The following is a 17,693-nucleotide window of genomic DNA, read 5'->3' on the forward strand; positions in this document are numbered from 1 at the left end:
ATATAAAGTAATTTAAATTATACGTCACTTAATCTCTTGCTCCTCTATATTCGTACAATAACTAGATTGTCTGTACAATAAAGTTGGTTAGTGAATATGAGTTTCTGTCCCTGAATGTCAATAGCGTCGTGCCATTCCGCAGTTGTTGTCTCGCTGAAAGTCATCCGAAATATGGGGCGTGCAGAGGGTTTCATCTGCATGCACTGAATCGAAGCAAAGATGGCGTCATCTTGTGGCGTCCATAGGGCCACCCATACAAAGACGGCGAGCCCTGTGCAGTCAACAAGAACACAGTCGGTACCGCAAAAACCATCTTGCTGCTTCCGTTAACTGGGTGACACATTTGTTGTAGGCCAAATAACACGAATGAGTTACATAAATTCCCCTGACAATTTCTGAACAACATTCATCTGGAAATCAGCTTCACCAATGAGATGGAGAGTGAGATCCGCCTGCCGCTTTTAGATGTGTTGATCTACAGATGACCTTAAAGCTCTTTATAGGAAACTTACCAACATAAACGCTTCTAGACGCCGCTTCATGCCACCATCCATTCCAGAAGCAAGCCGCTCTGAGCACTCTGCCTTCGCATGCATTTTGCATCAGTGCACTAAGAGCTTGCGATGAGAGCTAGATTTACTTAAGCAAATATTGATGGTCAATTACTATTACGACCTTTCCATAAACGGGACCTTCAAACGAAATGGTAAAAATAATAGTGCAAACAAGAAGAACAAGTAACTTTCTGCACGTTCTGTAAGGTTGTTGTTTGTGACTAGAGTAAGTGAGCCGGCCGCTGTGACCGAGCGGTTTTGGGCGCTTCAGTCCGGAACCGCGCGACTGCTACGGTTGCAGGTTCGAATCCTGCCTCAGGCAGGGATGTGTCTGATGTCCTTAGGTTAGTTAGGTCTAAGTACTTCTAAGTTCTAGGGGCTATGACCTCAGATGTTAAGTCCCATAGTGCTCAAAGTCACTTGAACCATTTGGAGTAATCGACCACATAGGCAGAATCCTTCGGAATACGAGCAACGTTTTTCAGTCAGCAGAAGATAAAAGACTTTTTCCGACCGATAACGAATGTTCCTGACTGCCTCCACACTGCGGGAGTATATGAAGTGACTTGTAGCTGTGATAAAGTACCGGGTGGTTATGATTAAATTTTCGCTACTTGAGCCGGTTTAGACGGAAAACCATTTACCGCATGGGTACACAACTTTATAGAAGTCATGGTCACACTGTATGCTGCAGAATTCGCGTCGTTATTAGTGTTAGTGTAATGATCTGCCGTTAGGCGCCTGAGTTGGTACTGCTTCGTAAAGCTGAAACACAAGCAATAGTGTGAATTACAGTTACAGACAGTCAACATGGGTCTGGACAAGGAGAGTGGGGCTTTACTCGTGAAGCTGTTTTATCAAAACTACATCAATAGTGCTTCTGCTCTTCGCGAGTTTCAACGCGTTAAAGGAATATGGAGAGGTCTTATTTGCGCACTGAGGATGAAGAAAGTGATTCGTAAGTTCGAATTAACGAGCGATTTGGGAATTGTTCCATCGTGGCCACCTAGATTACCATGTTTGAAACCGAGGCTTTGGGGTTATCTGAAGGACGGTTTATCAACGGGACGGTAACACACGTTGGGGGCTGAAGAAGAGCATACCGAGGGAGATAGCCAACATCCGACCTGAGATGTATCGGGCAGCAGTAGAGCAATCTCTAGTGCGGTCCCAGGCTGTCGTGGATATACACTCCTGGAAATGGAAAAAAGAACACATTGACACCGGTGTGTCAGACCCACCATACTTGCTCCGGACACTGCGAGAGGGCTGTACAAGCAATGATCACACGCACGGCACAGCAGACACACCAAGAACCGCGGTGTTGGCCGTCGAATGGCGCTAGCTGCGCAGCATTTGTGCACCGCCGCCGTCAGTGTCAGCCAGTTTGCCGTGGCATACGGAGCTCCATCGCAGTCTTTAACACTGGTAGCATGCCGCGACAGCGTGGACGTGAACCGTATGTGCAGTTGACGGACTTTGAGCGAGGGCGTGTAGTGGGCATGCGGGAGGCCGGGTGGACGTACCGCCGAATTGCTCAACACGTGGGGCGTGAGGTCTCCACAGTACATCGATGTTGTCGCCAGTGGTCGGCGGAAGGTGCACGTGCCCGTCGACCTGGGACCGGACCGCAGCGACGCACGGATGCACGTCAAGACCGTAGGATCCTACGCAGTGCCGTAGGGGACCGCACCGCCACTTCCCAGCAAATTAGGGACACTGTTGCTCCTGGGGTATCGGCTAGGACCATTCGCAACCGTCTCCATGAAGCTGGGCTACGGTCCCGCACACCGTTAGGCCGTCTTCCGCTCACGCCCCAACATCGTGCAGCCCGCCTCCAGTGGTGTCGCGACAGGCGTGAATGGAGGGACGAATGGTGACGTGTCGTCTTCAGCGATGAGAGTCGCTTCTGCCTTGGTGCCAATGATGGTCGTATGCGTGTTTGGCGCCGTGCAGGTGAGCGCCACAATCAGGACTGCATACGACCGAGGCACACAGGGCCAACACCCGGCATCATGGTGTGGGGAGCGATCTCCTACACTGGCCGTACACCTCTGGTGATCGTCGAGGGGACACTGAATAGTGCACGGTACATCCAAACCGTCATCGAACCCATCGTTCTACCATTCCTAGACCGGCAAGGGAACTTGCTGTTCCAACAGGACAATGCACGTCCGCATGTATTCCGTGCCACCCAACGTGCTCTAGAAGGTGTAAGTCAACCACCCTGGCCAGCAAGATCTCCGGATCTGTGTCCCATTGAGCATGTTTGGGACTGGATGAAGCGTCGTCTCACGCGGTCTGCACGTCCAGCACGAACGCTAGTCCAACTGAGGCGCCAGGTGGAAATGGTATGGCAAGCCGTTCCACAGGACTACATCCAGCGTCTCTACGATCGTCTCCATAGGAGAATAGCAGCCTGCATTGCTGCGAAAGGTGGATATACACTGTACTAGTGCCGACATTGTGCATGCTCTGTTGCCTGTGTCTATGTGCCTGTGGTTCTGTCAGTGTGATCATGTGATGTATCTGACCCCAGGAATGTGTCAATAAAGTTTCCCCTTCCTGGGACAATGAATTCACGGTGTTCTTATTTCAATTTCCAGGAGTGTAGATGTTCGTCACACTGAGCAACGTATATAGCCTAGGACGTAAACATAGAACGCAATTAACATATGTTACCCTCTCATATGGAAATTAAAATCTGTTTTTTTTTAGTGGTTTATTCGTTATTTCTCTCCCGTTTATCCTTACAAACGCTTCCACAAAGTCTTATTGTCTTAAGATCACTAGTTTTTCATGGAGGCCCTCTCAAGTAGCGAAAGTTGAATTACAACACATTGTATGTAACGGCGAAACTGGAAGGACAACAAAAGAACGTCACATACGTTAACCCTAGAACACTAATTTGGGGAAAATGTTACATCGTTAATAAACCATGGTAAATTTTACTACTCCATATTTTATTCAAAAGAAGCCATAATTTATAGTTTATAATTTCTCCAATTGTAAGTCACATACAAAAGAAGTTCAATACATTCTGTTTTACACCCTATACTGACAGTACCAGATTCGCGCAAATAGCAGTCTTAAATTTTATAAGGGTTTAGTAATCCAGGGTTAAAAAATGGCTCTGAGCACTATGGGACTTAACATCTGAGGTCATCAGTCCCCTACAACTTAGAACTACTTAAGCCTAACTAACCTAAGGACATCACACACATCAATGCCCGAGGCAGGATTCGAACCTGCAACCGTTGCGGTCTCGCGGTTCCAGACTGAAGCGCCTAGAACCGCTCGGTCACACCGGCCGACAATCTAGGGTTAAGACTAGATGTAAAATCAGTAATAGCGGAGCAGCAAGAGGAATGAGACCATGTTATGGATTTAGAGAACATAAGTGTGCTAGCAAGAGAAAGTAATATTTGTAGAAGAAAAGTCCCTCAAGCAGTAGAAAGATTGAACAATGAATACAATTTCGATAGAGATGACGGCTACAGGCTTCCATCGTCGTTGCTACCCGCTATCACGGAAGTAAACAACAAGCCACGGCGAGGACTGAACGTCAATAGCTACCAGGAAACCATCTAAGCGAAACAACAATAACATTTTAAATTCCACCTTTCTTTCAGTACAACATCTGTTTCCAATATTTACCCTATGACGACGGCGCACCAACAGCAGCCTGAAGATATTTACCCAGTAACTCCACACCTCCGAAAAAGCGCAAGAAAATTGCCTTTTGCAAGTGAACGTGACACTCTCTTTCGACAGTTCTCGGCTATACAGTGACGCCAGTGGAATCCTGAAGAAGATGCTAGCCAAGACGATTACTGAAGAAGTTAGAGTACCATGCAGTCTAACGACTCAGAAAGTCTTGAAAGCCTACATTTACTCTGTTGTTCACATACACTATGTCATCAAAAGTATCCGAACACTGGCTGAAAATGACTTACAAGATCGTGGTATCGTCCATCAGTAATGCTGGAATTAAATATGGTGTTGCATCACCCTTAGCCTTGATGACAGCTTTCACTCTCGCAGGCATACGTTCAATCAGGTGCTGGAAGGGTTCTTGGGAAATGGCAGCTCATTCTCCACGGAGTGCTGCACTGAGGAGAGATATCGATGTCGGTCGGTGAGGCTTGGCACCAAGTCGGCGTTCCAGAACATCCCAAACGTGTTCTATTGGATTCAGGTCATGACTCTGTGCAGGCCAGTCCATTACATGAATGTTATTGTCGGGTAACCACTCCGCCACAGGCAGTGCATTATGCACAGGTGGTCGATCGTGCTGAAAGATGCAACCGCCATCCCCGAATTGCTCTTCAACAGTGGGAAGCAAAAAGATGCTTAAAACATCAGCGCGCGCCTGGTCTGTGATAGTACCACGCAAAACAACAAGGGGTGCAAGCCCCCTCCATGAAAATCACGACCACACCATAACACCACCGCCTCCGAATTTTACTATTGGCACTATACACGGTGGCAGATGACGTCCACCGAGCACGCGCCATACCCACACCCTGCACATTGTGTCCCGTGATTCGTCACTCCACACAGCATTTTTCCACTGTTCAATCGTCCAATGTTTACGCTCCTTACACCAAGTGAGATGTCGTTTGGCATTTACCGACGTGATGGTTGGCTTATGAGCAGCCGCTCGACCATGAAATCCAAGTTTTCTCACTTCCTGCCTAACTGTCATAGTATTTGCAGTGGATTCAGATGCAGTTTGGAATTCCTGTGTGATGGTCTGGATAGACGTCTGCCTATTACGCACTGCGACCCCTCTTCAACTGTCAGCGGTCTCTGTCACTCAACAGATAAGGCTGCCTTTACGCTTCCGCGCTGTATGTGTCCCTTCACGTTTCCATTTCACTATCACATCGGAAACAGTGGACCTAGGAATGTTTAGGAGTGTGGAAATCTCTGGTACAGACGTATGACACAAGTGACACCCAATCACATGACCACGTTCGAAGTCCATGAGTTCCGCGGTGTGCCCCATTCTGGTCTCTCACGATATCTAATGACTACTAAGGTCGCTGATATGGAGTACTTGGCAGTAGGTGGCAGCACAATGCACCTAATATAAAATAATAATATATATGCACGTATATATGCACGTAATAATAAAGTGTCTGGATACTTTAGATCACATAGTGTATTTTCAGTGCAAAACAGATACAAAATAAATGGGAAAAGAAACAAAACGAAATGCAATTATTCTGTAATGAGTCACAGGAGACCTTGCGTCCCTTACACCAAAATAATCAGTACATATTACCGAACAACCTCCGAAATTTTGTCGGTGGAACTCAGTATCACCCTGTATGTAGATACACCGAGGAAAAATCGTAGTACAAAAAGGAGCTCTACGACAGAAACGAAATTTGATAGGTGTGTTTCTACATCTGAAAGATGATGTCTATTGAGGTTTCGCATCAGTCGCATAAGAATGGCGCTAGTAACACCATTATGAGGATGTAAATCAAGTTGCTTTAAATACGCGCTGTAACGGTGGTGAGAGTTAGTTAGCTTTGAAATTGGACCTGGTGAGCTGTAGTTAATGAAGAATGACCTTAAGGCGACAAAGTTGCCATTATCAACACCTCACTGGGTTTGAATGTGGTAGTGTAATAGGGCTACGAGAAGCTGGATGGTCCTTCTCCGATGCTGCAGAAGTCTTGTCAGGATTGTAGCCACTGTACATGATTGCTGGGAATGGTGGTCACGGGAATAGTAAGGTCGGAAGAAGACCGGACTTCCGACGGTCACATGGCACTACCGAGAGGGAAGTCCATCGTGTTCGATTCATGGCTTTGGTGCATCGTAATCCATCTGCAGTAGCAATGTGAGCAGCGGCTGGCACCACTGTGACATAAAATAACTGTTACAAATCAGATACTTTGACGACAGTTCTGATCCAAACAAACATGTACGGTGTATTCCACCGACCCCAAACCACTGCCATTTGCGACTTCAGTGGTGTGAAGCGAGAGCTCATTGAAGGGTGGGGTAGAGGTCTGTTGTGTTTTCTGATGTAAGCTTGTTCTGCCTTGGTGCTAGAGATGGCCGTATCTTGTTCGAACGAGGCTAGTTGAAGGCCTGCAGTCCACCTGTTTGCGTGTTAGACACACTGGACCTACACTTGGGGTTGCGGTCCGGCGTGGCACCACGTCAGTGTGGTGATTCGACCTGTTTGGTGCCATTTGTGAACAGCACTCCAGGGGGCTGTTTTCCAACAGGATAACGCTCGTCCACATATCCGATGTTGTAACTCAACTGCAGCGTCATTCACAAACAGCATTAACCGTCCTGTACTGACTGACCAAGTGCGACAGGCATGGAACTCCATTCCACGAACTGATATCCGGCACCTGTACAACACATTTCACGCACCTTTGCAGCCGGCCGGAGTGGACGTGCGGTTCTAGGCGCTACAGTCTGGAACCGAGCGACCACCACGGTCGCAGGTTCGAATCCTGCCTCGGGCATGGATGTGTGTGATGTCCTTAGGTTAGTTAGGTTTAATTAGTTCTAAGTTCTAGGCGACTGATGACCTCAGAAGTTGAGTCGCATAGTGCTCAGAGCCATTTGAACCATTGAAACGCACGCACATTTGCATGCTTGCATTCAACAGTTTGTTTGTTACACGGTTATTAGTGCACCAGCGTTTCACATTTGCAATGGCTGATCTCGCGCTTGCATTAACCTCTGATCTTGTAATGTTAATAACTTAAATATGTTTACCTAGACAAACGTGTTCCCAGAATTTCATTACTCTACATTAATTAATTTTTGATGTTGCGACTTTTTTCCGTCACTGTATGTAGACTGCGAGGGCACCTGCGGTGCCTCTCTGTCTTTACAGTCAGACAAGACAATAGTTATGCATAGAAACTGCTTTAAATGCTGACTATTACACGTGATTTGCTATAATCATCAGTAAATATACTTGAATGAAATAACGAATGCTATGAGTTTAATCGGGGAATAAAATACAGTTTCCAGTATGTACGCCGTAGATGTAGGATTCTGTACCGTTTCCAGATATTGTACAGTAGCCAATAATGAAGTTTGCACAAGCCCGAAGTGCAGCCAATGAGCGACGGAGAGCCACGGCTCCGCCCCTTGTCAGGGTCAGCAGTCGAGATAGCGCAGCTTCGCCGTGGAGTTCATGTTGTCTTCTTTTACACAGTTTCCACTTAAATCTGACACGACCTATATACTGAGAACTTCATATACAATATCGCGTTATACCAGTTTGTGGTTTTCGTACTGAATGAGTACATCAAATTACACTTACAGTAAGACACGATGAGCAGTCTGTTTTCGAGCTGGCTTCACCTGCACTTCAAAAGAAATCAGCTAACAACATATCCCGAAAAGTCAGAGAAGAGGCTTCAGACGGATCTTAACAGAGAGTGTCATTTCTGTATGCATATAGCATTGATAGCTATAAAATTTAAATACTGCTGTGACAGTAACAAAAGCAAGGGTGGACTAAATCGTTTCAGAAACAAAATTAAAGGTTGGTTGCTAAGTTTTATCTAACACAGGAAGCATACACCCGACGGATCACCATCTTGCTCATTTTTCGCACACTGGAGAACATACTTAAATGCGAAAGATGGTGCTATAGTGCGATTTACTTCTCAGGTGTTTCCGGGAAATCGAGGTTCAAAGTTTCACGAGCCTATTGAAAACCATATGAAAAGCACAAGCCGTCAAGCACCAACGGTTGCGCAACTAGCTAAAGCAGCAGCCAAGAATTCTGTCGTTCTAGTCTCCACTCCTACCATAAACATTTTACCACATCAACCCTCCCCCCCCCCCCCCTCTCCCTATACCCCCTCCGCATATGTATGTCTGCATGCCATTCACTGACAAGGTCTAAGATCAGATTGCAAACATCTTCCTTGCTAAAAAGATTAAGATTAGTTTTCCCCTGAATAATAAAATGTAAAATAAACTAATTCATATATTAAATTTAAAGAATGAAGCACACCACTAATTCAACATTCATAAACCAAAATTTTATATTGACCAAGCTCGTAGGATGCAATACCCATAGCACCAGAACAACTTAAATAAATCAACTTTTGCTGCTGAAATGGTCCAGCATGCACACACAAAGAATACCATTGCCTAAAACTTATAAATACTACATTTTGCTGAGAAAGGAGTACAGGTAAATTTGTTACAAGAATTGGAAATATTCAGCCCCATTCAGTCCAGACCGCACCTTGAATGACCAACAAGATTTAAGAAACCAAATGTATCCTCACCAACTCCGAGAATTTTGTATTGATACATATAACACGTATTATGCTTTAGTTAGCTTAGTAAGTGGAAAAGGAAAACTAAACAATAACCTGCCAAAAACAAAAACAAACAAAAAATTATTACTCGACAATGTCACTAATCTTAAAAATTAAATTCATAGCTTTCATCGTGATGTAGGTAAGGAGCAAAAATCTTTGCAGTAATAGACATCATAGATGTAGAAGATTCCATGACTCTATAATCTTGAACTTTGGTACAGCAAATCAAATTACTTTCCCGACGTGTCGTCACATATAAACATCAAATACGTAAACACATGTGCCCACCATCTTCTCCATAACGAAGTTCATGGTTCTGTCTATTTCATATCAATTACACAGACCTCTATGTTCTAATGTATGAAGTAAAAATTTTCCTCAAGTGATTAAAAAGTGTAGACCTTGCATATAACGTCAAAGATTTGACAAAACACAAAATCACAAATATTCTATAACACGACAAAAATTCTAAATTTGTACGAAAAATTGTCACTTATTTGACCCGAAACTAGTTACGGTGAGATTAATCATTCATTCCCAAATTGTGGCTAGTTGTGGTTTTCTCTTCAGTGACATTTAAAATGATCTCCGTACTTTGTGAAGACATGTGGCGCGATCATAACATTGCGTTACTTATGTCAGCTTGTTCCGTGCCTCGACCGCTATTTCGATACTTCTCTTGTGTCTGACTTATAAACAGAAAACGCTGTTTGTTCTAATAGCGCGGACACTACGTCCGTTATGATGATTTGCATTTCCTGTAAGTGAGAGTAACCGTTAAGTTAGATTTGGCATTGCGAACTAGCTGCAACTAAAGTTTTGTTATTATGTTTTCGTGCTTCCGATTGAATGCCAATATTAGACCCCTTCATTTACTGTGCATAGTTAAAACTGGGACGTGAGTCACTGACATTTTAATCACAAGTACACAATCATAAGTATGTAATTATGACATAACTAACAACCAGTTTATTGTAAGTACTTGTCGTTAAATAATGGCTTAAATTGAAAAGAAATTCTGCTCAGGTTAATACGAATGATGCATTAATTGTATTTACGACCATTCTGCATTTATTTCCATTTTCACATTCATACTTTAGTCTAAGTCATGTAACTGTCAATGGTGATACACTTTTTGCAGACTGTGCGAATCCAGATCACGTAACTCACTGTAAATACCAATGAATATAAAAAGAATTCAAAATATGCATGAAACGTTCATTGGTGAAGGTGCTTTGCATAGACGTGTGTACCGTGAGTTTAGTTTTCGCTTGTTTTCCCTAAAAAACTTAAGGCGAATGACAGAGTTGATTACTTCCTCTATCCTTGTCCAATCTGAAATTGTACACCCCTCTCCTGAGCTCATCATGCGATGTGACGCATTGAGAAGACACCGAGCTCCTATGCTGAAGGACACTGGTTCAAATATCCGTCCGAGTATCCAGATACTGGTTTTCTGTGATTACCCTAAATCGTCCGGATTGTTCCTTTGAAATTTCCCCGTCCAAACCCAGTCTGGGCTCGTGGTCAGTCCCTAATGACCTCGTCGTCGGCAGGGGTTAATCCCTTATATTCCTTACTCATTTTTTGTCAATGTTTACATTCCAGTCTGAGGTATCTGTGCATTTGGACGATATAACCGAAGTTTGGCACGCGTACGGCCAAACGCACTGTTTCGCATCGTCGACCGAACGAGGTAGCGCAATGGTCAGCACTGGATGCGCATTCTGGAGGAAAGTGGTTCAAATTTAGGTTCTCCGTGGTTTCCGTAAATCGTTGTTTCAGTGTCGAGTCAACACTGTGGACGAAGCAAATGAGATACCAGTCCTCCATGCAGTTATCGAGTAATCGCTCTTCTCCTATCACTGACACATCATTCCCCACGACTGTTGACTATGGCACCAGTTGTGCTCTCCAAATCGAGGTACTTACGGTGCAGCTATGACACGAGAGCACGTGAAAACCCCACAGGTTGTACTATCTCGAAGACGGAGTGTTCGATGCGTCAGGCGCTCGCGATCTGGCCGCGATCAAATGCGCTGATATTGCACGTCTTGCCTATCCTTGACTCGACTACCACGCCGACGGTTTGTATGATAACTGACGATATCCCAGTCACGGGACTTAATCAACTATTGCTTTAGCCATAGCGACAGGAGTGCTCTCTCTTTCTTTTGCTTACGAGTGTGTCTACGGGGCTGAGCGCGCTTCTCCTTTTTGCCTCACCAACTTCCACCCCCTTCCCCTCCCCTCACCCACCAACCGGCCTTCATGCCCGCACACACAAGACCGTTCAAGAATAAGTGCACACATTGTAAATCTGTTCTTGCCAGACCATTTATTTCCTTACTGAGCCACTGCGAGTTAACTGAGGGAACATGAGAATGATATAAAATCTGCACCCTGCAGCCAATCCTGTAAGTAGTGTCGAAGCCTGCAGAGATCATACTGCATGTATATAGTAATTCGTGTAACCTGCCCGGATCACCGCACGTGTTAGCACGCCACTTTCGAGATTCGGGAAGATGTACCAGACCTGTATAGAACCGCCCGGTGGATCAAAGACGACGACCGGTGTACCAGGCAGCCTGGATATGGTTTTTAGGCGGTTTCCCACATCCAACTTCGTGAATGCCGGGCTGGTATCCATCTCCCTGCTACACGATTCACAAGCACTTTGGAAACGTTCTCACACTTTGACATGGGATGACACTCAACGTAGACAAATGGGGCCCACAAATTCCGTCCCAGCAGGTGGGTGGGGTGACAGAAACGACATCCGGCCACATATGTTACAGAACAGCGCACACAGAATATGCTGTGATCTTATGTCAATGTAGAATATCCCTTGCTACGAACGTCGGTGATTAATTTCACACATCACACATACAAAGATTGTTACATAAGAGCAACGCTTCGACATCCATGTAAGTACTACAACATTTGATTTGTTTGCGCAGCACTGTTTGCAGTCGTGCTCTCAACGTTGCACGGTGATCTTACCTAAACCTTTACTGACTCTCTGGTGTTAGTGGATGATGAAAATTATTTTTAAGTCCTCAAAATACCGTGCGCATTGGAGACGGCATTGTAACCAAGTAGCCCATGAATTAGTTATAAGAACTATCGCGGCATGCGGCTAAAGTATAATATCTCAACCTTTCTTAGCGAGTGCACACAAAAAATTTCTCGAACATCATTGCCCACTGTGTGATAGCAGACTGATCTGTAGCGTAGCACGAGGCGTAGGTGGGGCGTGATGTGATAAGTAAAATAAATGCATAAATAAATAAATAAATAAATAAGCGTTACTTACCCAGGAGAAGAAGCTGGGAAGCATCACAGTTATTTTCCTTCACTTTAATTTTCATTCAGCTTATTTATATCACTCTCCCCCCCCAACCCCTCCCCCCCACCGCTTTGTACCTCCGCTTTCCAACATGAGGAATGTCGTCACATTGCCGCGAGCATCTCTGGCGGATACATGTGGAACCGGTACGGCGTGGCGTGTGATGATTTGCGGGAGCTACACATGCATTTATTATCGTGGCGTAGGTAGCCATTTGGCCAAGAGCAGCCGTATCCCAGATTTTTATTTAATTATTTATATGGCTCTAAGTCACATCACCCATGCAACCGGTATTAACTGCAGTGCATTTGCACTATATTATCCTGAAATATGCAAATATCACTAACTGACTACAACATTGCACTTAATACACTAAACAAAGCTTAATAAATTACGTGATCACGTTACGTAACTATCAGTTCTTACTTCTTAAGTGTATATTATTCGATAAATTGTGAGACTTTATTTACAGATATCGTAATTTATTCGTCAAAATATTGCCAAACTGTCCATAAATTTTGAAATATGTACAGTGCAACAAACCCAACAGCTGAACTATATTAATAGCAAATCTTGAAGTCTGCATAATGGTCGCTGTCAAATACTTTGTAACCATATTATACTTGGCGAGGAGCAAATGGGTCTAGAAATGACAGGGATTACATTTTATCATATGGTAAAGAAATTGTAAAGGATATGACTGCTCTAAAAAACTTTTTCAACTGTGAGTAAGTATACACTCGTAAGATACAAAGTAGAAGTATTTACAAAGCTAGAGGGAACCAGATTTATGAGGCAGAAAAAATACTTCCTAACAGACCTCTATACTTATACTACCTACACCTGTGTACCAGGGCTAGTTCTGGAACATTTTTTCACAGAAGCAAACTATCATTTCGAGCTCTTCGGCCTCCCCCCCCCCCCCCTTTCCCCCTTTCTTGTGCGAGCCAAACAGTCGAGACTCGTCACTACTAAATATCGTCCGCAGCTCGTGGTCTTGCGGTAGCGTTCTCGCTTCCGGCGCATGGGGTCGTCGCGGGGTCAGAGATTTTCTCTGCCTCTGGGTAACTGGTTGTTGTTGACTCGCAAGTCGCCGAAGTGGCGTCAACTAAAAAGGACTTGCAATACGGCGGCCGAACTTCCCCGCATTGGGCCTCTCGGCCAACAATGCCATACGATCATTTCATATCATTTTTTTTCATTATTAAATATCATATTACTTTTACTTATTTGATTACAGATCTATGTGCTGATTGCAATAACAAAGAATTACACCAACAAAATTCAATTACTCATAGTAAATTAGGTTTTTTTGGAACAAGAAACTAAATTATGGAGCTAATAGGCCTACACAAAAAAAACCTCTCACCTGCAACAGGAATGGTTCAACTCATGAAGTGTCAGTTGGAGCTGTAGCGAGGTCACCGTCTAAGCTCGCGAAATTTCTATTAGGAGAAATAATATGTTTGCGAGAGTTTTCGCTACTTGTAAAAAGCAACGTAAAAAAGCTTCTTTGTTCTTAACTTGGTCTTCATTTTCTTTCCTTTCCTGTTCTCGTCTTTTTCGATAACATGCGCCATATAGTTTCTTTTTACAGACATATTTTTTCAGTTCACTTGTTGTTGTGAATACAGTAAAAACACAGATTAATTTCAAAAAAGAGCTGGACAGACGGACGCAGAATAATGTGTCAGCATGGAACAAGAGCGCCCTAGGAGACCAGTTCCACACTGCATCCGAACTCATATGTCGCAGCCAGATTGTGGGGATGTCATTCCCGGCGCTGCAGTGGGGAAGAGGAGGTAGGTGCCAAAGCTGGCTAGGACCCGTCATTCTGTCCACAAACAGTTTACTCCTCAGCACTGGCGAAGTGCTCGGATTTTGTTCTGATGAGCAGTTGCAATTTACTACTCAAGATACATTGAGGTTAATAACATGCAATAGCAAGCATCTGACTCGTGTCGTTGATGTACTACTCACCCTCCATAGTTCAGTGGTAGTATTCGAGCTTTTCACGAGGTGGACCTGCGTTTGATTCCAGGCGACTGCACTGAAATGCGTCAGGTGAAAATATTTCCACCAAGCTGTGTGCCACACGAGTTTTATTATTTATTTATTTATTTATTCATTCATTTATTTATTCATTCATTCATTTATAAGCATTATAGCAAAACAATTGTTGCTGAATACACAGGGTGGGTCAAAATTAATAGCGAAGACTGACTCGTAAGTGCAAGCATATGATACACAAGCAAAAACGTTCCAGTAAACATGAGTCCGCAAACAAGCGGTTTGCGACAAAACTGTGATTGCAGTTACGAACCGACACTGGTTACAGTTAGAAATATTGCTCTGGTTAGTAGAAATGTATCTGAAATTTAGACTTTACGATCAAGTCCCCAGGTAATTGGGCTAAAATTTCATCCTTGACCTACTTTACCTTGCCCAGTACTGGAGACTGCAGCAGATGTGTGACGGGGCGCACTTCAACTAATGCGCCAGTATGGTCCAAGATGGCCAATATGGTCTGTAAGTAGGATACCAGTGAGCATAAGAAACAAGATATCTATCGTGTCATATCTGGTATCGTGTTACGCATCCAGACTCAGATTACATACTTGGGCTCCTTGGTGCCCCCACTCCCTCTCTCCCAGACAGCCACCAGGGAGTGATCTAAGTCATCCAGGGGAATCACCAGACCCTCCCCTCCTCCCCATCTTCTCCTCCCTCCCCACTGGACCAATGACGATCATGCATCTCCTCCACACCTTCAGCTTTTATAAGTGGGACATTTAGGGAGGGGTTACTATAGGTCTGGACAGCACAGGGAGAGGATACGTCTATGAGTTAATAACAATATTACATGACACCAGCAAAGAGCACATCCAGCCAGATATGTAAGTGCTCTCATAATTCCACATTTTCGTATTTTATAACTGGAGCCACTCTGGAGCTGGATACCTCCGGAAGAGGTTTAGGATGTATTTATTTGTTCGTAAAAAATTACGTCACTCGAGATCTACTTGTTAGTAACAAATTATGCCATCTGAATTCTATTTGTTAATAACAATATTACGAGGCACCAGATGAGCAACACCCAGGTAGATATGTAAGTATACAAATTTTTACATATTTTTACATACTTTTCGTAGTTTGCCCAGTTTTATAATTCGGTGTACTCTGGAGCAGGCTGTGTCTACATACCACCTACAAATTACGTCACCCTAGGTCTATTTGTTAATAACTATATTTCGTGGCACCACACCCAGCCTGATACAAATATACTCTCATTTTTACGTATTTTCAAACGTTTCCCTCAATTTCACGTATTTTTACAGGATTTTCCCACAATTTTACGCCCAGTTATGAAAGACTGTTCCCAACGTCGTGTCTACGTCATGATGCTCTCAGGCAATCGCAGCGTAATATGTGACCGAATAAGATCACTCCATTACTAGTATGAGACGTCATAGTGTTAGAAAGGAACACATTGACAGACACAGTGACGTCATGTTGATGACGTCGTAGAAAATGCTATAAGCACTACCCATTTCTAACCAAAGATATTGTATAAGAAATACCACACTATAGTACTAGATTATGTGACATTACAGTGAAATTCCGGAGCCTCCAACCAACGACACTTCATTAGTAACACAGTGATACAAAATACGCCTCTAGAGAGTCGTCCAAATATCTGCAAAAATCCCAGCGAAAACATATCGTCTGCAGAATAGACCTTCCTCCAGACTACGAAGTAATAGGGTGTAGCCGAGAACTCCGATACTTGCGCACACTCTACCCACCAACTGATGAAAAATTGCGTTATGATGCTCTATAGCCTGTTGGGTGACACTGCCGCTATAGGGAGGGGCAAATAAAAGTGACCCGGAGAACATAGTTCCACAGCAGAGGAAAGGAAATAGTACTAACTTGACTATAGCAGATGTTGATAGTGGCTACCATTCATTTCTTTCTGGGCCCTGGTCAGCAGCCGGCCGGTATGGCCGAGCGGTTCTAGGAGCTTCAGTCTAGAACCGCGCGAACGCTACGGTCGCAGGCTCCAATCCTGCCTCGGGCATGGATGTGTGTGATGTCTTTAGGTTAGTTAGGTTTAAGTAGTTCTAAGTTCTAGGGGACTGATGACCTCAGATGTTAAGTGCCATAGTGCCCAGAGCCATTTCAACCTGGTCAGCAAGTTGCCGAAGGCGGTTCGAAGCTGGACTGCTGGAATTGCTGCAGTCTCATCTGAAATGTTTTGCTGCATTTCTTGAGGATTATGAGGGTTATTGCGACACACCTGAGACTTAGTAAAATTTTCTCGGGCTCTCAGCCGCGTCAAGTGGTTAAAATCCCACGAGTTTTCGACCGAGCTCTCGCCAGTCATTGTCAAGTGGTAAGAGTGACTGCTGGGTCGCCGTGGCCGCGTCGTTATATAGCCGCACTGCTCGCTGTGACGCCACTAGTGCTCTGTTCCTCGCCGTATATGGTAATGTTTTCATCCCGCGTCCGTCGCGCTCGTATTAACCTCACGATGGCCGGGTCCCAGGCTGTGCTGAGCTGCAAACCGCCGTCCTTGTTGATGGTGTTTTCAGAGGTTTTTATTCCAATAGCTTCTTTTATGACGCTATCCCAAAATCCCTTCGTCCTCATAACGGCAGATGTTTCGTCGAATAGAATTCGGTGTTCATTTTCTGAGGTGTGTTCTGCCACGGCTGATTTTTCTGGATAGCGTAGGCGTAATCACCTCTCGTGTTCCGTCCGGCTTGCTCCACAGTGCGTACTGTTTGGCCTACGTGGTAACAGCCACACTGACCTGTTATCTTGTACACTCCAGGCGTTCTAAGCCCTAGATCGTCCTTCACAGGCCTCATAAGCTGCCGAATTTTTGCTGGGGGCCTGAACACCAATGAAATGTTATATATCTTCAGGAGCCGGCTAATCTTTCCCGACACTGTGCCACAGAAAGGCAAAAACACAAGTTTCTTGCTTTCATCTTCGGTGGTGTTCTCTTCTCTGTTGGTGTGTTTCTTGCGTGTCACACTAGATATAGCCTGTGACACATGTCCGTGGCTGTACCCATTTTCCCGGGAGACTTTTCGGACTAGAACTGAGCCACCTCCTTGTCTGCACGTGTGTTACTTAATGTTTTGTACAAAGGAAGTTCAATAAACGAAGAAAGCAATACTAGACTACGAAGGAACAGCGAAAATTTTACAGCTCTGAAGACAGTCATGCTAAATGGAAATGTAGAGAGGCACATGAACGTGCGCTTTTAAGGAAAGATCTTTACGACGGGATATTTGACAACATGTTCATAGAAATGAAGGAAACAGTGGTCCCATACACTATTTGCAGTATGCGGTTCTCTTTGCTTCTTCTAGGTACAAAGTATACAGTGACAAGTTTCCTGTCTGTGTATTTAGAAATGTAATAAATTCACAAAGATAACTTTGATTT

The 17,693-nt window shown here is 44.3% G+C and overlaps 1 protein-coding gene across 2 annotated transcripts in view; it reads right to left on the reverse strand.

The window, feature by feature from the left end:
* The window catches only part of LOC126299359 (uncharacterized), a 168,669-nt gene that overhangs the window by 90,748 nt on the left and 60,228 nt on the right, over positions 1 to 17,693 (reverse strand). The window lies entirely within an intron of this gene.

This window comes from Schistocerca gregaria, chromosome X (assembly GCF_023897955.1).
Source record: "Schistocerca gregaria isolate iqSchGreg1 chromosome X, iqSchGreg1.2, whole genome shotgun sequence".
NCBI lineage: Eukaryota > Metazoa > Arthropoda > Insecta > Orthoptera > Acrididae > Schistocerca > Schistocerca gregaria.